The 22,079-nt window shown below is 44.1% G+C and overlaps 1 pseudogene; it reads left to right on the top strand.

Moving 5' to 3' along the window:
• The first annotated feature begins 6,913 nt into the window (after positions 1-6,913).
• On the top strand, positions 6,914-7,704 carry LOC148009891 (uncharacterized; annotated as a pseudogene).
• The last annotated feature ends 14,375 nt before the right edge of the window (positions 7,705-22,079 follow it).

Below are 22,079 nucleotides of genomic sequence, written 5' to 3' on the forward strand. Positions count from 1 at the left end.
TCGTAGCCTCACTATAGAGGTCAAGAAGTTCAATTTGTTTCTTCATATCGTGCTATTTAGTTTTTAATGGCATTAGCAAGTCATCTACATACCCTTGGCCAATCAATTGGTGATCTCTAAAATGAATCCCTTCCAAGCTTGCCTTTTCTTCTAACGTCTCCACATGTAAAACAGGCAATGAGTAGCGATGGAAAAGAGCAAGGGGCTAAGAGGACAACCCTAACACCCTTGCTAATGTCAATTGGATCACGTAGCAAACCATTAAGTGAGATTTGGGCTTGTGCATGTTTAAACAAAAATAGGGGAAATTTGCAAATCTATTGTCAAACCCCAATTTTAACATTGTTTCTGTGATTTACGACAATTTTATTTTATCAAAGGTCTTTTCCACATTCAAATGAAGTACAACTAATAGTCCAGAAGATTTGGCTATTGTATTGATGGTCATTGACATGCCTTTGCACAATTGGGCTAATTCTTCTAGCTAGAGCTTCGACCAACACTTTGCACATATTGTTCATTAGAGAGATGGGTTCCAATTGTTCATCATAGAGCATTGTGATTGCTCAGAGATGCAAGTTATTATGCTTCTTGTCCAAAGTGTTGGTAGTTGACCTTTGCTCCACTGTGGGTTAATTATTCTAATTACTTGCTCACGTAAAGCAAGCCAAAATTGTTTCCAAAGTTCTACATTGATTCCATGAAAGCTTGGAGATTTCCTCACTCCTAAGCCTTTACGGGCTTTCTCAATTTCCTCTCTAGAAGAGGCCCTTGTGAGCATGTTATTTTCTTTGGGTGTGATGACCCTTTGGATTACATTTAAAAGGTGATTTGCTACTTCCATGTTGCTATGACCCCTATGATCTCTATATAGGTGATAGAAGAATGATCCACATTCATGTTCAATGCTCGATTAATCAGCTACCCAATCCCCATTATCTAATTGCAACACCACCAAGCCTTCTTTTAGTCTCTTCAAACGAAGACTCCTTACAAAAGCAGGCAAGATGCAATTAAGATCAACAACTGATCTCTTATTAATACTGTACTACAACATGTAGGGGGCATACCAACATATATAATGACACAATTTATCTTTTTAAAAAAACATTTCCATAATCACTATTAGTGTCACTATTAGCATCGGGATACAACCGTTGCTACATATTGATGCTTTTAGTGATGGAAATAATGTTAGCAACAATAATATCGATGCTTTTATCATATTGATAAAAATAGAGAGGAATGTAAGAAAAAGTAGTGAAGATTGCATGGGGAAAAAAGGGGTGTGAGGGCTTTGCAACCTTTGCCACCCATCTAGCCACATTGGGCTAGCAACCCTCATCTTTGATCTTACTCCAACCCTCTTTGTCCAACCACATAGGATTCCCTTTGTTCTCTTTCAGCACTCTCTCTCCATGTGTTGGACCACTTATGGCTCATGCACTCTCAAATCCACTCAAATCATCCACCTAGTGGAGAATTGATAAATAGGGAACTCACAATGCAGGGTGTCAATTGCCTAAGATATTGTGCTAGAACACCTATTGGCACAACTCATGCATGCATGTGATGGCCATCTTCCCTCATGGCCACTATAGTATCCTCATCCATCAAATAGAATTAGTGTGCTGGCTTTGTGCTTGGCATGTAGCTTGTCCAATCTAGGAGTATGATCAAGAGTTTCCACAAGAGTATGCTACATGAGGGCGATTGTGACATACTATTTTGACAAGAAGGGGTTACAACATTTGTCTCTCCACAACACCCACCTATTTCACATGCATTAGAGGCACCTACATCAAAGCTACGTTGCCCAATGCCCTTATTAGAGCTAGGAGTACTAATATGTCGAGGGGTCATAACATTCATGTCTCCACAACACTTACTTGAGCCACCTACACTAGAGCCACTTGCACTTGTGCTCTTGTTGCTCTAGTGACAAGTACTAGAGCACCAAGGGGTCACAACATTCGTATCTCTCCAAACCCCCCCCCAGAGGACCCTACACTATAGTGAGGAAAACCAGAGCCACCCTTTGCAACTCCCCCCACTAGAGTGAGGAGTACCATATCCACCCTTAGTATCCCCCCCAACAGAGTGAGAAGTACTAGAGCCATCCTTTTTCACACCACCCTCGATTGTCTATTGCCCCTACTAGAGTCTGAATATTATTGGTTTTTGTAGAAAGGTCCACCACCATATCCTTGAACTCCATTCTCATGTGCATCTCTATCAGTCACAATGCACATATTTCATTTTTTTATTTTTATCTTTTCTATCATTCTATAATAAGATGTGCCAATTCTTCCCCCACTCACCCCCTATAAGTAGGGGTGTTCAAAGTCATTCATTTCATATCACTATTAGCAAATTTTGTAATGAGGGAAGTAGCACTTAAGTTTTGAACAAGCGAAGGGTGTAAGCTCATATAATATCTCAAACCTTCCTCTCATTGCAATTTTTTATTTTTCACAAAAGACATTAAAAAAAGGTAGGAGTTGACGAAAAGGTTGTGTGGAGAGACACAAGAAGCCACAAATCCCCTTTACAGATGTAGAGTAAGTGAACTATAACATGTGTGCTTATATCTTAAGCAATGGAGATCTGAGGTACAAACAGATATAGAACCTCAGACAAGTGGTGAACATAAAGTAAAAGGATTGATGGAACTGTGTTCCTTGGCTAAGTATGTGGACAATTTAAGGGGAGAGTTAACCGCCCAAAATGCACCAAATTCCTAACAAATTATGATGGAAACAAAAGAACAAGGACTATCACAATGAAGACACTCGAAGGACTACGAAAGGTAAAGATCCCAGTCTCAGCAAGATTGGTGCATTGAGCCCTAGGTAAAGATCCCATTCTCAGCAAGATTGGTGCATTGAGCCCTAGGTCTATCACAATGCCCTACAAATTGAAGGCAAAGAAAGATGTTATGGCCCATAATCTTTGCGGTGGATGAACTGCAAGGTTCCTATAGAGCCTACCCCTCTCCATGAGTGTTGGCTATAGAGTCACTACCTCCAACAAAGCCAACACCACTTATATAGTTTCCAGGGAATGAGGGTGATGAGGACAAGGAAATGTCAGCAAAGAATATGAAATCGTCCCCTTTAAGCCCACATAGCAAGGAATGAATGCTTCCTTATCTGCTCCTTGGGCCCCATCTCTAACCTTGTCTCTCCCTAGAGGGCAGCCATTGTAAAAGTTTTTCATTTGCACATGAGTTACTGTATGTTTTTTGTCTCTTTTATTTCAATATTTTTAATGCAAGAGAAATGTCCAAGTTTTGGCACTTTCTTTTTGCTTCTTCTAACCTCGTTCTATGCCAAATTAATCTCTAAAACTGTTGGAAAAGTTCCAATGGACGGCTATTTGCCTCAAGTGTACACTACCACCGTGTCTTGTATGCCTAAAGTATTTAGTCCTTGCCTTGGTAATGGGACTTCTCCATTCCCTAGGTGGACCAAATCAATAAACTCTCATATTGCATCGCAAACTAGGAACCGTGACTATAAATAATATACTATTGTAAGAAAAGAGATAGAATTAGTTAAGTGTCAAGTAGTTAGTTCAAGGCCTACTGAAGCTCCATATGAAGTTTGAAAAAACTCAAGTGCGATCTACTTGATTGTGAGCTCATTCCAATCATTTATCTATGTTATTTACTTATCATCTACTATAAATGCAGCGAGTTGGATTGTTGGACACCTCATTCCCAAAGAGGGTCATAACCAAGCAAAATGGGCCCGTATGTCAGTGAGAAAAGCCCCCATTTCACATTGTAGTGACCCCTTTTCATCATCTACCTTGAATTCAATGAGTTCCAGGATTGGGTGCCTCTTTTTTAGGGAGGGTCACTACTAAGTAAAAAAGCACCTCCCTCAGAGAGAAAGGGCCCCATATCGCTTGGTAGTGACCCCTTTTATAGGTATCATTGAAGCCTCATATTTTCTTTTCCTTTCACTCGAAGCTTTTTTTAAATTGAAGGAACTTCCTACCAACTCGAGTATAGAAGTTCATTGAAACACCCAGTTCAACACATCAAAATCTTCCATGCAACCTAAAATGCTCCCAACCACCAGATGTCTTGCTATGATTGCACACTGAAGTGCATTAAGTTCTCTAAGCCTTCACCCCTCGATACATTGCTAAAGATCCCTATTCATCAAGGTGATAGAAACTCTCTCCATTTTCTTGCCCTTCACAATCTTAGTTTCATCCAGCTTGAGAACAAAATGGCAACCGCATTTGCATGCTTTAGGGTTAAAAACTAGATCATTGCTCTTTACAACGTCCTCAGGTCAAAGAATATGTTGTTACAGCTATCATAGTTTAGCACTCTCATCTTTCCAAGATAGTTTTTTATGATGTGAAAGGGCTTACCAAGGACTGCTAAGACTCGCTAGTTTGATATTGGATCTTGTTTGTTGAATTGAAGATGGCTTTGGGAGCAAAGACTCGTTGATTCTTTTCTTCTTCAATGTCTCTTGCATAACTTTGAAGAGTTGGGTGTAGCTTTATCTACTAATCCCCACCCTGTCGTCCAAGGTGCTTTGGATGTCCTCTTTGTCTAGGTAAGACCTTTGTAGGAACTTTTCAACACACTACTCCTTGGCTTTCTGAAACCTCTTCTCGGTCAACATGCTCCTTATAGCTTTGGGAGGAATGATATTGCTATAGGCTTTCGATGCTTTCTCCACGTTCCTCGTTGCTTTGTCCATATGGAGAATGGCCCGATCAATTACAACAACCACGCCACATGTATGAGAGTAGATTCATAACACATTCATAGAATGACCACTTACTTCAAACTTGATGCTTTTGACATAGAATAGAATAATACAAGTATTTCAGGGTGAATGACCAACTATTACCATATTACTATTATTCTTATCTTGGAACCTCCACTTCCAGGCTTGAGAGTCTCGATATTGTTTAGACTTCTCTACCTCTTATGCCACTTGAGCATCGTTTCCTTTTGCTTTGGCCATGTATAGTTGGGTTTTGAGCCTCCTTGTTTTTTATTGGCTCCCCTCCAACTGTTTCATCATTGTAGCTCTTTCTGGAGTAACCACTAGTTCTATAACTTCAAAGTATTTGAATTGTTTTGCTAGATTTCGTGTATAAGCTAGAAGACCTTGGCTTTTGTCTCCAATAAACCTCACATCAATGAGGAACACGATACGAATGGAGGGGGGTGCTTCTCATTTGTGGGATCCACAGGATACAACCATCAGCCCATTTTCTACCCTCCGATGTCATTGCCTCCAACACAATTGGTGTGTTAACAAACACCTAGTTTCTCTTGCGAATGGGCTCATACTCACCTTCGACATTGATATGGAGATGGTATAGACATTTATGGCCAGCCATGTTCATAATCAAGTTACAACCAATGATCCATGCTTGCAATGTTGATGTGGTATAGAGTTCCTGAAAACAAAGATTTGAAAATGGAGAGGGAAGATTTTGAGAGAGTCATCCAAGGGTAGTTTCTATGCAATGGCAAGGCATTGAAGGTGGTGCATGCGATGTCTTCAAAGAGTTCATTGTCAATGAATGATAGATAACAAAAGTACTAGGCCGAAAGAATGGTTTGTGGCACAAAACAACATGCATTTGGTGCATTGTGTGTAGAGTTAACCAATTTTTAGGCAACAGATGATTATGTCATTGGTAAAAACTCAATCCACACAACAACCACTATGCTATGACCCCATTATCTAGAAGAATTTTTTGTTTTGAAGAAATGAAATGATTAGAATATTTAGAGTTAAAAACTAAAGTACCACAGCTCCCTATTAATGGTCATTACAACTGATTGTGGATGTGGCGAGGCTGGGAGGGAGGGATCAAGGCCAAGATTCAGCATCCCTCTTTCTCACTCACTCACTCACTCACTCACTCTCTCTCTCCTTCTCTGTTGTCAAAGCAAAAATCATCATAGTCTTCTCTCTCTCTCTCTCTCTCTCTCTCTCTCTCTCTCTCTCTCTCTCTCTCTCTCTCTCTCTCTCTCTCTCTCTCTCTCTCTCTCTCTCTCTCTCTCTCTCTCTAGTGATGGAGAATCTTGGTTATGATGCTTCTCGAATTGCGATGAATTTGAGCTAGTGCACCCCATGGATGTTGGTCCAAGCACCAACGCAATGCTACAAAGAGCCACAAGCAAAGAAGTACAGAAACAGATCATGGCACCATTGCGAGATCACCAAAAACAAAGTTAGGGAAGGACATTGGCTCAAGTGTCACACAGTGCTGTTAGCGTAAGTGAACTCAAGTTCTCCCAGCGAAAGCAAGCAAAATGATCTACTCTAGCTCCTACTGTGCAAACAACCTCCCAACTCTATAATGGACATGTATTAGGGGAAGTATACCTCTGGCATATTTGGTTGGATAGAAATGCTTCAATCTTTTTACGACATCACAAAGCTCTGTCACATCTAATATTTCATTTTACTTTGCAAGGATTGTACACATTTTATTTTTGCCCTTAAAGTTTGGTTCTTTTTTGCAAACTTGGAGGGAGTTTCGTATCTCTTTTTATACCTTTGAAGAAACCTACATAACACAAAGTTAAAATTTAAATGGTACATAAAATTTGAAAGAAGCAGAGCTCGCACAGAGACACGACTACCCACACGATTAGATTGTCGAATGTATGTGCAATGATGGGGCTTTGAAGCTCGCACAAAGACATGGCTACCCACATAATTAGACTTTTGAATATCCATGTAATGATTGGGCTTCATGTAGTTCTTATTTTTTCAGGTATGTTCTTCCTACTCAATGGTCTATTCTTCATGCTCAGTGAGGACTATTATTGTGCTAAGAGTTTTGCTTCCTAGCATCCTTTATGTCAGTTAAAGGTGCAAAGCTTTAGGCTTTTAGGGTTCCATTTTCCTCAACTACTATGAGGCTACTAGCACATAAATGTGCACCAAGGGTGAGCCCCATAGCCATTGCCACAATGTCAAAGAGAACATACGATCTCTTTGGTGAGACCACAAAAAACATTTCATCTCAACAACGAAACAAGTTAGCAACAAGTATGAGGGATAGGCAGTCGCATCGTCACTTGCATGATCACATATAGTTATAGGATAAATTTTGGGTGCCATGCAATAATGAATTAGATAGTTATGCATTGTGAAGGAAAACAAAAGGGATGAGTACCCACTACTCAACAAATTTCGCTCTACTACATAGGAGCTACACAAGGAGTATGGAGCGAGCCTTGAGGGGAAGGTCACTTGGGACTTGATTGATGCTGATCTCCCCAATGAACAATGGCTCATTGTGTTCAAACTGTAGCACCAAAAGAATGCCATGATATACCTGAACCATCTACATCTTGAAATTTTTAAGAACTGCAGATTGCTCTTTCACAAGGTTTATCAGGCCCCCCCATTGTGTAGGGAGATCATGGCAATGTTTGCCGAGTGCTATGCATTTGAGAGGTGCAATGTTGCAAAAGAAAACCCTTCCACACATAAGATTGCATGGGCAAAATTATAGATGACCATGCTAGATATGTGCAAAATCAAGTTTGGAGGGCTAGAAAAGAAGTTGGACAATTAGAGGAGGGCAAATTGCATATTTTAAGGTGGCCTACATGGATCGAATAGAAAGACCGATAGTACACAGGGTGCAAGCAACATGTACACTAAGGAGGATAACATTTTCAAGTCAAGACCTTCTTAGCTAGATTACATTTCAATTTTGCAAGGCATTACTAAGAGGGTTCTGACAAGTTGCACATAGAATTTGAGTAGGTTACATGAGCTGAGGAACAAAAGAAGGAGAGCTTATTGAGGGTTGAGGACTCCAATGCCATAGCTAAGAGAATTAAGGATGATATTACCATGTTTGATAAATACTTGGAGGAGCTATTTTGCCTTACCTTTTGGCATCATCCTTTTCTTTTCGTGGCTATTGTACTCCGTTGGACTAGTGTTGTATTTATTTTGGTACCTTTTGAAAATTTTGGATCATTTTAGAACATTTCGGTACTTTTGGTATATTTTCACCAAAGTAGTTTTGCATATTTTGAAAGATATTGGTATATTAGGCTTGATGATGACCCTCATGTGCATTGAATGATGTATGGGTCACCAGTAAGTAAGGGAGGCCCCTCACTGTGACAAAGGGCACCCACATTGCTTAGTGGAGGCCCCTCATTGGGTTGGAGTATCCCCGTACTACTTGGTGGTGACCCTCATGTGCACTAATCATTATATGGGTCACCACTAAGCAAGAGAGGCCTCTCATTGCGGTGGAGGGCTCCCTATTAACCCTCAAACAAACAAGGTCAAAAATCCAGAAAATCTAAAGCAGAAGGCAAAGCCAAGGAAAAAGCGGAATGGAGAACAAAGACACGCCAAGAAAAATTGGGAAACACAAGAAGTGTGAAAAAGTCCTAAATCAAGGAGAGGCGGTCAAGAAAAAGTGCAAGTCAATACTTTTGTAAAAGAGTGCAAGGTACACCATGATTTATTTTGAGAGCGTCGGTTCAGACTTGTGCAAATTGTAAATGTAGATGGGCGGTAGGAAGGAAGCTAGGAAGATAGAAGAACAATGGAAAAAATGGCCTAGCCACGTAAAAAGGGGATGGCTGCCCAAATGGGATTTAGGGCTTTGTATATAAAGTTCAAAAGATGAATGAGAGCTCATTCTTTTGGTGTGTAGCAAAGTGGACTCTTCTTCTTCTCTCCTTCTCTTCTCTTTGCTTGCGTGTGTGTGCTTGAGGGAGGGAGTGTGAGAGTGTGAGGGAGTGAGTGTGTGAGGGTGAGGGATCAAGGAGGTGAAGCTCTCCACCATCTCCTCTCTTCTTCTTCTCTCCTCTTTGCTTCTCTTCTCTTGTCTCACACGCGGCTATGGAGGATGGATCTTGGAGGAGGAGGTTTGAGGATGCTTGAGTTTGCATCAAGAATCGTGAAGCTATATCGGAGTGCTTGAGAGAGGAAGCAACTCAATTGGGCATCAACGTAAGCTCACTACACTCGTAGAGAGGGATAGTACGTAAGCTATGTGAGAGGTAGCCATTAGTGCTCACTTGAAATGCTTGAACAATAAGCGGTCCATGGGTCTTGGTGGTTGAGCTTGAGCTCACCTCAACATTTTGGTTCTGTTGTCGGGACCAACAAATTCAAGCTTGAGTGCTTATGCGCTTCAAATCGAGCATCAAAGTGAGGATTTCATCCCCGAACTAGAGCTTGAGATAGATAGAAGGTTTTGGGTTTTAAGCAACGCTACAAGTATTTTTTGTTTTTTTAATGATTGATTAAGTAGAAGAAATCCATTTAGTACCCTGCTTTGGATTTTTGTCGCATTTAGAGTAGGATAGGTAGTAGAAATCAAAGGAAATTAGAGAGGGAAGCTTGAAGTTCACTGCTGTGTAAAACAGTCCTGAACAGGGCAATAACAAGGGAAAATGAAAACAAAAGAGTGCTCAGATGTCTCGGAATCGAAGGTGGAGTGATTGGGAAGGCTAAGGTGCATGCCAGTGAGGGCTTAAGGTCTTGGGTAACCAGGGAAAACCTCATTTACAGTCTGGCTTTGTGTGTGTGTGTGTGTGTGTGTGTGTGTGTGTGTGTGTGTGTGTGTGTGTGTGTGTGTGTGTGTGTGTGTGTGTGAGAGAGAGAGCTTGCAGGTCCAGGTCTACATTAGATCAATCAGAGCATATCGGGACTTTCAGTGAGATTCAGGTATGGAATGCCCTTGGCCTACACCCTCCTTGATTTCTAGAAGCTTTGATAGCTACTAGCAACATCTATCTTTTGATGTTTTGGGCACGCGTTTTGGTCGACGAAATCGAATGCCCACCACAGTGTTTGATTCCCAGAATCGAATCGACTAACCTATTCGATTCCCAGAATCGGACCACTTGAACAAGCCCACCTTGTCTGATCTAACACATTGTCCCCGATTTTGAAAATCGAACAACCCATAATCGGACCACTTGGACTCGGACCATCCAATCGGTTGATCAGAATAACTCCAATCGGACACACTACCCGTCCGATCAGACCCTTGACCCGTCCAATCGCAACGATCGAACCACAGCATCAGACCAATAGCCTGTCCGATCGGACATACCCCGATCGGACCAACCCAAAATTGGACGTCCGATTCTGATAATCGGATTCCTAGAATATCAGACACCTAGAATTGGACACCTAGAATCAGATACCCAAAATCGGATGCATAGAAATCGGATCGTAGGAATTGGACCAAACTTCAACTGTCTAATCAAACACACACCTATCCGGTTTTGACGATCGGACCCAAACTTGTCCAATTCTTAGAATCGAACACTAGTAAATCGGACACAGCCTGAGAAAGATAACCTAGAAATTTGATGAACCCTGCTAACGAGAAGGGTGACCCGCACTGGAAGAACCCACCGAACGCCTCACATGTAGTTACAAACCTAGAGATTGTGGTCAGATGGTTTGAAAGGGTGTTTGGTGTTGTGGGCTGAGTGTAAAACCCCAACTCGACCCGGACCAAGCCGAACGAGATAGCATAGGAACTAAATGCACAACCCTATCAAGCCAACCCATAGGCAAGAGCATCGGAGCTACGTGCACTTTGTTTTTTCACTCACTTCGATTTCTATCACTCGAAGCTCAATTAAGAAAAGCTAAAATCTTGATTTCATACAGTGCATAGAAAAGAGCACACATGCACACCCACGCACAGAGTGCGGGTAAGTTGAAGACTGATTGGAAGTAACAAGGAACACGCCTATACTTACAAATAGAAAGGAACCCACCAATAAGAGAAGACCCAAAGACATAGAAGGGATATCGAATCCTCAAAGGTAGGACCAAGAAGAAAACACAGCCAAAAATCTGAACGACAAGGACATACAATATTGCGGAAGTGGATCTACATGGTCTTATCAACTTGACCAACAACTTGGCAGAACAAGAATCCTAGGCATTGAAGAAGGCAGCTCAAGCCGTAGAAGTGACGACGAGCTTAACCTAGGAGACTTTCCTGAGGTTATCCAACAGTTAGTGTACAAATATGATGCTCAAACCCAGCTAGAACACTGCGGTAGACCAGTCGAGGACATCATGGCAAACCTAGAGGAGGAAAGAAAAGTTGCCCGCAGAGCTTTGCAAGGCCAAGCAGCGTACAACCAGGATAAGCAAACTAGGAACTTATGCCAGAGCTTAGAAATGTGAGAGATCTAGAGAGTGCTAGCCTTAGTAGGCAGGAATCGATCAGAGAGAGAGCGAGCGCTAGAAGGAGATCTCACGTTGAGCGAGCTCTGGACAAAGTGGCTACTGACAAGGTTGGGAGTCAACCAAGGCTCTAGGAGCCAATCAAAAATCCCTGTGGTAGCAAAGCAGTTGGATAAATACCCAGCAACAGATGACCCATACAGCTTTGTGGAGCAGTTTGAGCAGGTCCGCGAAGCCAACAGCCTCACTGATCCTACTCAGCAATCCCAAGCCTTTGGACTGTGCTTAGGCGACAAGGGTCAAACCTAGTACACAAGTCTAAATGCTACAGAGCATGCCAATTTCAATGGCCTGAAAAATCTCCTCATTAAGAGATTTTCGGAAGTGGGATACTATGATAACCTATTAGTGTGGCTTATGAACATCAAGCAGAAAGAGAGAGAGGACATTCAAGATTATGTGACCCACTTAAGGAGCCTCTTCAAGAGAATTCCCTTGGGTGAGAGACCAACCAAAAGGGTGGTATCCAGGGTATTCATCAACGAATTACGGGGTGAGGAGCTCTACAAAGCATTGGTCGGCAACTCAAGCTTGCAGCAAGACGCACCGGCAAGGGTCTTCAAAGAAGCTATTAGAGTGGACAACGAGCTCAAGGAAAGAGGCTCCAGAGGCTCGAATAAGGAAGAGTCCAGTGCCAGTAGTTCTAAGAGAGCCTCAATGCCGAGTGAGAGAATAGACTCAAGCACTTAGGACAAAGGGAAGGGCACTGAGTCGGGACAAGAGCTAGCAAAGATTAGAATGGAGATAGCCAAACTATAGGAGATGATGAGATGACCAATGCGCCTACACAACCAATGTGTGCATTGTGGCAGAAACCACTTGCCAGCTGAGCGTCAAGACCCTAGGTCACAACCTTGTGCTAATTGTGGTAGGTTCGGCCATGACACCATGCATTGTCAATCACCTTGGAGGCCCCCATATCCGCAGCTTTACGATCAACCCCACCTTGCGAGGAGGCCATCAAAATTCTTTGGAAGAGGAGCCCCGTTGGCTCTTGCGGCACCAAATGACGCTAAACCTACCATCCCTAGGATGGAAATCAATCCTACAAGTATCCCTAGACCACCTGGTCCCTATGTGACCCATCCACCGAGTGATGCCCCAGTCCGCTATGTGGACGAGCCTAGCAACGATGAGCCGTATGTAAACCCATACGTGTCATACAATGAGGAAGGAAATGCTATCCTCATGGACTATCAACCAGTATCGATGATGGCATTGGGAAGAGGGAGAGATAGAGGCCTAGGAGGGCAAGCCCAGGAGCCAATTGTGTGGACTTGCAGTCACCTAGGACATATTTATTCGCACTGCCCCAAGAGAGAGCAAGTGAATAGAGATAAGGTTGATTTAAGATGCGCTAAGTGTAGAATCACTCATCTCTTTGTCGATTTCCCTAGGCGGAGACCATCCTCTAGTTCAGCAAACAAGCCATCCGCTCCATTGGGGTTGGTGTCGAGACACTCGACGGGGAGGCCACACCTATCCCGTTGCATGTCATGATCCATCTGCAAACAAAGTAGGTCGACATACCATTGCCAGGGCCTAGCAACCTTGATGCAACCTCAGTTTGAAAAAGGAGTCGAAGATGAAGGAATAAGAGACCAGACGCTAAGGTCAGTCTCAAAACCGAAAGTTCCACGACTTTGCCGGTTGGAGGGAAAGTTAGTCATGCAAAAGAAGAGACGTTGGCGCCTCAAACGGCTAAAAAGAAAAGTGCTAAGATTGGGGAGTACCCCAACCCGAAGCGCCAACTCGAAGCCATAAAAAAGGTGAAGGAATAGGCGATGGCACCCCAAACTGGGCAGCCTAGACAAATTCTAAATGCTTCGGGTCAACAAACCACTCAAGGCCATTGGCCAAGAACCGCAGACTTAGGAGAGAGGCAAGTGACTAATAACCTCCTCAATACAGTGGTGGCCACCCCTGTAACTCTAAGCTTAGGTGACCTACTTAGGCAACACCCAATGCTATGGCTAGACAATGGGTTGAAGAACCAAATAAGCCAGCTATTGCAGACTTGCTTGAGCATGATGCAGAAACTCAAATACTGAGCGTGACGCTGCACTCCATGCCTAAGTTCGTGCACATCAACGCCTTTTGGAAAGGTACAAAAAAGCATGTAGTCCTAGCACTGAGAGATGTCACTAGAAAGGGGATTGTTGACACAAAGCCATGCGGTACTCCAAGCTTGGGGTAACCCACTAGTCGAGACTGCTAGGTTTAACGTCACACTGGCAAATGGAATGAAGGTAAAGCTGCTCAGAGTGTTAAAAATTTGACTAGTAAAGATCGCAGGGATCCAGTTCTTTGTTGACCTCATAGTCATGAAGGAAGTGGACTACGACATCATGCTAGGCCGACCCTAGATGTGCAATGCGAGAGTCATAGAAGACTGGGGCAACAGTCTTATCTTCTTAGGCAATCGAACAAAAGCTATGAGAGTGGAATGGACACTTAGAAGACTACGCCAATCAACCTAAACGCCATCTCCATCCTGCTGAAGGGTGATGGACACAGGCTAGGGGATCCTATGGAGCTCTTACCAAGTATATCCCTTGCCCTAAGGACAAACGAGACTGGATGCACATTCTTGCTACCATCGACCTACCGTTCTCAGATACATGTGGTCTGGGCAAGTGGTTGGTGGGGTGATAATAGGGCCACATGTGGTCTCCGTTGATTGGGAAGCTTTGGTAATGATTTGGATGGAGAACCCAAGGTATGTTGAGTGGATGATGGGGGCCTCTGAAGTTGGTGTTTTGCAGCATCTTGTTGTACTTGAAGGAGAAAGTGCTCTACCTAAGGGGAGTGTCTACCTCACCGTGTAGTGCTCTGTGCTCGTACTGGGGGAATGGGGAGCTCGATCTACTAACCACAGGCAAGCTTGGGTGATGTCCCACACTTAAGGGTCCCATTCATACGAAGAGAGGTACGGTGTGTGTAGCTTAGGGTGACAGGTCTAACCATAGGTGAGTGTTACCTCCCTAGGTATGTCTTACCCTTGAGGTGCCATAAGCATAAAGTGGGGAGTCAAAAAGGACTAGGGGTTTAGGAACGCAGCCGGCCTACCGAGGCCACTGGACGTGCCTAACTTGAGGACCCCTAGGTGTAGTGACTATGAGCTATGTGCCGCGAATTGTGTTTGGACGTGTCATGTGCTCCTTTCATTGTTATTTGTTTGATGTCTTTGTGTTTGGCCTTCTCTTTTCTTTTCTTTGCTTTTCTCCCTCTCTCTTTTTTTTGGATTGCTGAGTTACAAGATTTGGCAGTAGCTAATTGCTAGTTATCATCATCAGAATGTGGTGGGAATGGGGATTTAATGGAGTGACTCAAAAATTTACAGCTCTGCATGTAACCCTTAAGGTTCAAGTGGGCATGGAGAGAGGTGGTGGAGAGGAATGGGTCGTTACAGAGGGTGAATTGTCCGTCACTCATATGCTCGAGAATAGCTAGGTAGCTATCTATGGCGTTAAAATCAAAAAAGAGTAGGGGGAGACCACATTCTGTTGGGGTGGGATCCTGCTTAAGTAAGATTTCTATTAGCCTAAGGTAGTTGCATGTGGTAATGAAGGCAGGATCGGGACAGGAGGAGAAGTCAACAATGAAGCATGTCATGGTAGCATCTATGCTGTCCGAGGTGAAAGTGAGGGCTTGTGCTAAGGTAATAGTACAAGGGTTATATATAATGGAAAAGTTGTAGCGATCATGGGTATTTGTATCAAAATCTACTCTTACGCTATGAGGATACGCCATGAAGGTGGGGTTGTTTCTCTCAGAGGGGAGGGTATTACAAAAAGCCATCCAGGAGAACACATTATCATCACAAATACGTGTATGCCACAGTGGCTGGCATTCATATCCGAGCATAGACCGAGGCACTTCAAAAACCTTATTTTGCCGATACTCCACATCCTCGGTGCCCCAGAGGGTGGGATTCTTCTCTCTTTCTTCCAGTCATTGTTGGCCTAGCTGACTTTTAACGCCGATCACCTCTTCCACTACTTTAATAGGAAGGACTCTGCGCAAGCCATTGGGGAGGAGGAAGCTAAAGTTAAAAGGTTGTTTCTCTTTTTCTTGTCTCTCCCAGACTACGAGTTCTGCATGGAAGCTGGCCGGCAGGTCACTTGGGCATGGTGGAAGAGGTGCAGACGGTTGTGCCATAGGTTTGGCCCTCAATCTCTGTTTGGCTTCTTCCACCATTTTCTTTCTCTTTTCCCTCAAGGTGCTTTTTCTTTCCGTGGACGTGTCTATTGATTGATGTTGTTCTTCAGAGTGGGGTGAAGGGGATTGTGGGATCACTTCTTCTTCGAATTTGCACCTGTCAAATTGCAGTTTAGCTTCACCCCTTTGGCAATCTTCTTGTTGTACCTCCTCTACAAACCCCAGTGCATCAGTCTCTTGGGGGGTCAGGTGGGCCAACAATAAGTACTTGCGTTGTTCATCAAGGCTCAACCCAACTGCAATGGATTGTGGTGGCATGTGTAGCCCTGATTGCAGAGCTCCCCCTGCTATGCTCAGCTTCTTCTTTACCACCTCGAGGGACTCCCTTTCGTCCATGTGAGTGGCATCCATCAGATTATTCAGGAAAGCTGATTGTTGAGTATTGAAGCCCTCTTGGGTTGCCTCTACTCTGCTTTTTGTTGGGGGTAAAGGTGCCTCTACCTAACCGCTCATGTATTACTACATGGACAGTACCCACCACCACTGCACATTGCAGGTGGCAGGCGCCCGTCATCGTCACTTTATTCTTTATTCTTTTAGTGACAGTTTGAATAAAGGAAGGCCCAGTCACATATTATGACTGTTGGAGTTCCCATTTGTCTCTCTCTCTTCTTGCTCTTGCTCTCTGCCATAGCTCACTTCCAAGCAAGCTTCTATCCTTCTCACCTTTCAACTAGTATCAGAGCTTTGGATTAGAGCCTGATCATGGAGCTTGGCCCGACATTACTTCAGCCCAGTTTGAAGACCTAGAGCTTGGAGCTTCAATGCCAGCCATGGATTCTTCCCCCCGAGGTAAGATTTCATCTTCAGCCCGACATTACTTCAGCCTGATCATGGAGCTTGGCCCGCGATATTACTTCAACCCAGTTTGAAGACCTAGAGCTTGGAGCTTCAATGCCAGCCATGGATTCTTCCCCCCGAGGTAAGATTTCATCTTCCGCCTCTCCCCGGCCCTCATAGGCTCTTTACAAGTGTTCCTTGGCCAGTTTTTTAGCACCCGGAATGGCTTCACTTTCATTCCGTTAGCTAATGTGACATTGAACCCAGCAGTCTCGACAGGTGGTTTGCCCCAAGTTTGAAGCACTGCATGGCTCAGTACACTAACTCCTGCCCCTGTGTCTACAATCCCTTTTCTTGTGTCGCCTAGGGCTAAGACTCGTAAGACCGCATGCATCTTGGTGCCTTCCCAAAAAGCATTAACGTGCAAGGACTTAGGCACGGAGTGCAACATCAAACTTAGTATCTACATCTCTGCATCATATTCTTGTAGGTCTGCAACAGTAGCTTGCTCTCGTGATCCTTCAACCCACTGCTTCAAGTCTTACCATAGGGTTGGATGCTACCTAAGCAGATCTCCCAGGCTTAGCACCATAGGGCTGGTCACTAGAGTGGTGAGGAGATCGTTGGTTGCTCGTCTTTCTCCTATTTCGGATTGTCTTGGCCAATGGCCGTGACTGATTTGTTGGCCCGTAGTGTTAAGGCTTTGCCTAAGTGGTATTGCTTATGGCGCAATCGCATCTCTTGATTTTGGTCGAGGGGGTGAGATTGGCGTACTTATGTTGGAGAGATCCTTGTTCTCATCCTCTAAGATGGACTCAGCATCTTTCAGGTGTTCTTAGGCCTCCTTTACCCACTCCTTCACCTTCTCGATGACCTCTAGTTGGCGCTTCCGGTTGGGGTACTCCCCAATCTTAGCACTTCTCTTTTCAATCGTCTTTGGGTATGATGTCTTTGTCTCAACATCAATGACTCTCTTTTCAGCGGGTAGCATTGTGGCACTCTCAGTTTTGAGTGTGACTTTAGCTTCAGGTTTCTTCTTCCTTCGCCTACGACTCTTCTTTCCTATCGAGGCTACGTCAAGATTGTTAGGACCTGGTAGTGATATACCGGCTTACTTTCTTTGTGCACGGGTCATGACATGCAATGGAATAGGTGTAGCCTCCCCATCAAGATTCTCGACACTGAACAGCCCCAATGGGACAGTTGGCATGCTAGCCAAACTCAAGGATGGTTTTCGCTTTGGACGATCAACAAAGAGATGAGTGATTCCACACTCAGGGCACCTTAGGTTAGCCTTGTCTCTATTTTGTTGCTCCCTTTTAGGACAGCATGATGAGGCATGTCCTAGGTGACCGCAAGTCCAACATATGATTGATTCTTGGGTTTGCCCTCCTAGGCCTCTACCTTGTCCCCTACCTAACTCCATCACTGCGATAGTCCATAAGGACTGTGTTGCCCTCATTGTCATGCGAGACATAAGGGTATACATAAGTCTCTTCCTCATTTGGCTCTTCCACATAGTGGATTGGAGAGTCGCTCGATGAATGGGTCACATAGGGACCATGCGGTCTAGGTATTCTAGTAGGATTTATGTCCATTCTCGGAACAGCCGACTTAACATCGTTTGGCACGGGAAGGGCCAATGGGCTCCCCTTCCAAAGATTTGTTGCGGCCTATTTGCTAGGTAAGGTTGACCGTATAGTTGTGAGTACGAAAGTCTTCTAGGAAATCTACAATGAGCAATGTCGTGACCAAACCTACCGCCATTAGCACAAGGTCGTGACTTAGGGTCTTGACACTTGGCTGGCAAGTTGTTTCCGCCAGAGTACATGCATTGGATGTGTGGGCGCGTTGGTCGTCTTAGCATCTCCTACATCTTGGCTATTTCCATTTTCATGTCAGCCAATTCTTGGTTGTTGGTGTCCGTGTCCTTTCCCTTATCTTGGGTACTTGTGCTTGATTGCTCATTGGATACTGAAGCTCTCTCTAAACTTCTAGAGTTGGTCTCTTCTTGGTTTGAGTTCCTGGATCTCCTCTCCTTCAACTGGTCATCTAGTCGAATGGCTTCTTCGAACACCCTAGCTAGTGCATCTCGCTACAAGCTCAAGTTCCCTGCCAAGGCTTTATAAAGCTCCTCATTTCATATTCCACTAATGAATATCGGACACTGCTCTTTCTGTCGGCGGTCATTCACCCATTGAGATTCTCTTGGAGAGGTTCCTCACATGGGTCACATAGTCGTGGATGTCCTCTTTTTCTTTCTGCTTGGCATTCATAAGTCATACTAGCAGACTGTCAGAGTATCCGGGCTTGGAAATCTCTTAATGAAGAGGTTTTTTAGGCCACTAAAGTTCGTTGGCTCTGCGGCATCTAGACTCGTGTACCAAGTCCGACCCTTGGCCTAAGCAAAGCCCAAATGCTTGAGAGCACTAAGTTAAGTCGGTGAGACCATTGGCCTCACACAGACCTGCTCAAACTACTCTATGAAGCTATAAGGATCGTCTTGGGGCTAGTACTTATCGAGCTACTTAGCAACAACTAGTATCTTAGACTGGCTCTTGGAGCCTTGATTTACCCCTAACCTTGCTAGTAGTGACATTGCTAACATTGCAACGCTCAGCTCTTCTGCTATGTTGTCTAGAAATCGCTTCATGAGAAGCTCACTCAGCATCAAGTCTCCTTCTAGCGCTCTCTCATGGCAGTTCGATTCTTGCCTGCTAGGTTCAGCACTCGCTATATCTCTCGCATCTCTGTGTTCTACCTCAAGCTCCTAGTCTGCTGGTCTTGGTTATATTCCACTATGCCTTGCAGTGCTTTGTGGGCCAGCTTCCTTTCCTACTCTAGGCCAGCTATGATGGCTTCTGTCATTCTACCACGATGCTCATACCGAGCGTGAGAATCATAGTTGTTCACCAACTGCTAGATCGCTTCTGGGGAAACTCCCAAGTCGAGTTCCTCATTCTGCCTCAGTTTGAGCTTTCTTCTGACATGGTTGCATTCTCGTGCTCCACCAAGCTGTCGATAAGGTTAAGCAGGTCTGGTAGATCCACATCTCTGTCGTGTCGTTGTTCGCTTGGTCCTATGCTAGGCTCCAATTGCCCGTCTATGTCTTGGGATCTTCTCCTATTGGTGTGTTCCTTCAAGTTCTTTTATCTGAGTGAGTTCCTTAATTATTACATACAATCCTATAATTACCTCCACTTTGTGTGTGTGTGTGTGTGTGTGTGTGTGTGTGTGTTCTTTTTCGTGCACGTGCTCAATCAGGCTTTCGACTGTTCTTAGGTGTACTTCAAGTACAGGAAATCAAGGTGAGTGCAAAGAACAAGTGTCTAAGTAGCTTATGCACTCTCGTTTCTTGCTACGTCATCTTACTCATTTTAGGTTCGTTTCAAGGTCTATGACTCCACTGGCTGCTGTTAGGTGGCGCTGACTCTCTCAACAACCTACTTAAGCTGATAAGCGACTGCATCTTGCAAATTCACCTATTCCTTGTGCCAGAATCGAGTTCTGACAGTCGGGATGGCTCACAAAGCTTTGCACAGTTAGTTGGGTATGGTACAGTTTTTCAAAAAAATTACAAAAATCTGACTCGGCCTAACTCGTCTGAATTGCAAGGGCCGAGTGGTGGATTCGGACGGACCAAGGGCCCCCGAATAGGAACAGTGGCCTAATTTGTGGCTCGGACGGCCGAATGGACGTGGCCAAGTCAAAAAGGGCTCAGTGGAAATGGTCGAGTTGGCTTGGGCTAAATCAAGTCGGTCGAGAGCCAACTAACAAGGTCGAATGGTACATTCGAACCAACGCGCGAGGGCCAAGGGCCGAATTTCAAGGTGTTGGCCAAGTTGTCTGTTCAGATGGGCCAAATTGGCCAAATGCAAGACGATCGAGGACCGAGGGCCGATTCTGGGACTCGGCCCAGAACCAAGCCACTCGAGCTGGATGAGTTATGCACGATGACGACAGCGTCAAAATGATGATTTCGTTGAATCCAGCGACCCAAGCAATCATAAGGTACACAAAATTTCAGATCACAACAAGGAAATAGGGGGAAGGGTTTGATATACTTGACGCGTGCAAAGAACTCCCCAGTGGCAAGATCGAATCGAATCACCAATGGAAGCTCTCTCTCTCTCTCTCTCTCTCTCTCTCTCTCTCTCTCTCTCTCTCTCTCTCTCTCTCTCTCTCTCTCTCTCTCTCTCTCTCTCTCAATGCTAGGGTGAAAAATGAGCTCTTCTATGGTCTCCTGGTCCTTAAACCCCTTCCCAACTTGATATCCCCAATCACTAACTTACCGACATTAATCATTTCAAACACTCTTTTTTCCCTGTTTACCACGATTTGTATCCTATTTTGCCCGATTTTATAGCAATAAACCCTTCACTTTTCCAATCTGATTTCTAAATCCTAACCTACGCTAAATGCAATAAGAATCGAAAGTAAATAATTGAAATGATCTCCCCTTCTTTTCCAATCATCAAACAACCAAAATAACCAAAATACTTAACTTGTATCGAAGATTAAAAAACCCAAACTTCCTATCTATCTCAAGCTCCGTTTCAGGGATGAATCCCTTACTTCGATGCTCGATATGAGACGCATAAGTGCTCAAGCTTGAATCCGTTGCTCCCGGCAAAACGGAACCAAAATGTTGAGGGAGCTCACACTCAACTGCCAAGATCCACGGACTGCTTATTATTTCAAGCATTTCGAGCAAGCTCTAATGGCTATCTCTCACCTAGCTAACGCGCCTTTGAACCTACAAGTGTAGTGAGCTTACCTCGATGCCAATATGAGTTGCCTCCTCCCTCGCACACACTAGTAGCTCCACAATCCTAGATGCTAGCTTGAGCATCCTCAAGCTTCCTCCATCAAGCTCCATCCACCATAAGCACGCACGCGCGAGAAAAGAGAAGAGAAGAGAAGAGAAGACGGTGAAGAGCTTCACCCTCTTGATCCCTCACTCCCACACACTCACTCCCTCACACTCTCACACTCCCTCTCTCAAGAGCACACACACAAGCAAGGTGAAGAGAAGAAGAGAAGAAGAGAGGACTCTTGTTAGCCACACACCAAAGAATGAGCTTCCATTCACTTTTTGAACTTTATATACAAGCCCTAAAATCTCATGGGCACCCATCCCTTTTTACATGACCGACCGTTGTGACAAGGTCCTTTTCCTGTTTCCCTCTTCTTGCCTCATGCCTTAAGCCTACACCCATCTTTTCTTTTTCAAATGGCACAAGAAGGATTCCGCCACTCTTTTACAAGAGTTTTTAGATTTTTTTGAGGCGCCTTCCATTTAAAATTGTGCTTTTTGCCTTAGCTTAGCTTCAGGGGCTGCCTTTGCACCTTTGCTCTTTTTCTGTCATTTTTTCTCTCTTTGCTTCATATTTCCGCCATCTCGAATTAAGGTTAATAGAGGTCGTCTGTACTTTTGTGTCATTGTGTAGTTTTATTATTGATTAAGTCTTACATTCCTATTTCTATGTGAATAGATGTATTCTCTCAAGAAGTTTGTGAACTGTGGTGGAAGAGTTTTTGCCATATTCCTTGTGTTGATGAGAGTAACAATGGAAAAAGATTGTATTACTAAAGAACTTGCAAAAAGTGTGAAAAAAACACCCTCAATTCGATGCCAATAACACCATACTTTTGGAGGACTGTTGCTACAAGTATCTAAAGATCGAATATGAAAACTACTGAGCTATCCATTTCTACGTGCCAAAGGTTGATGAGCCCCATGGCAGTCCAAGAGGGATACTATTGAGCCTTGGCTTAAAGGGTGGATCTAAGATCCATGGCCACTGGCCTACTATAGATGAT

This window comes from Lygodium microphyllum, chromosome 30 (assembly GCF_053477565.2).
Source record: "Lygodium microphyllum isolate KBCC chromosome 30, Lygodium_microphyllum_v1.1.10, whole genome shotgun sequence".
NCBI lineage: Eukaryota > Viridiplantae > Streptophyta > Polypodiopsida > Schizaeales > Lygodiaceae > Lygodium > Lygodium microphyllum.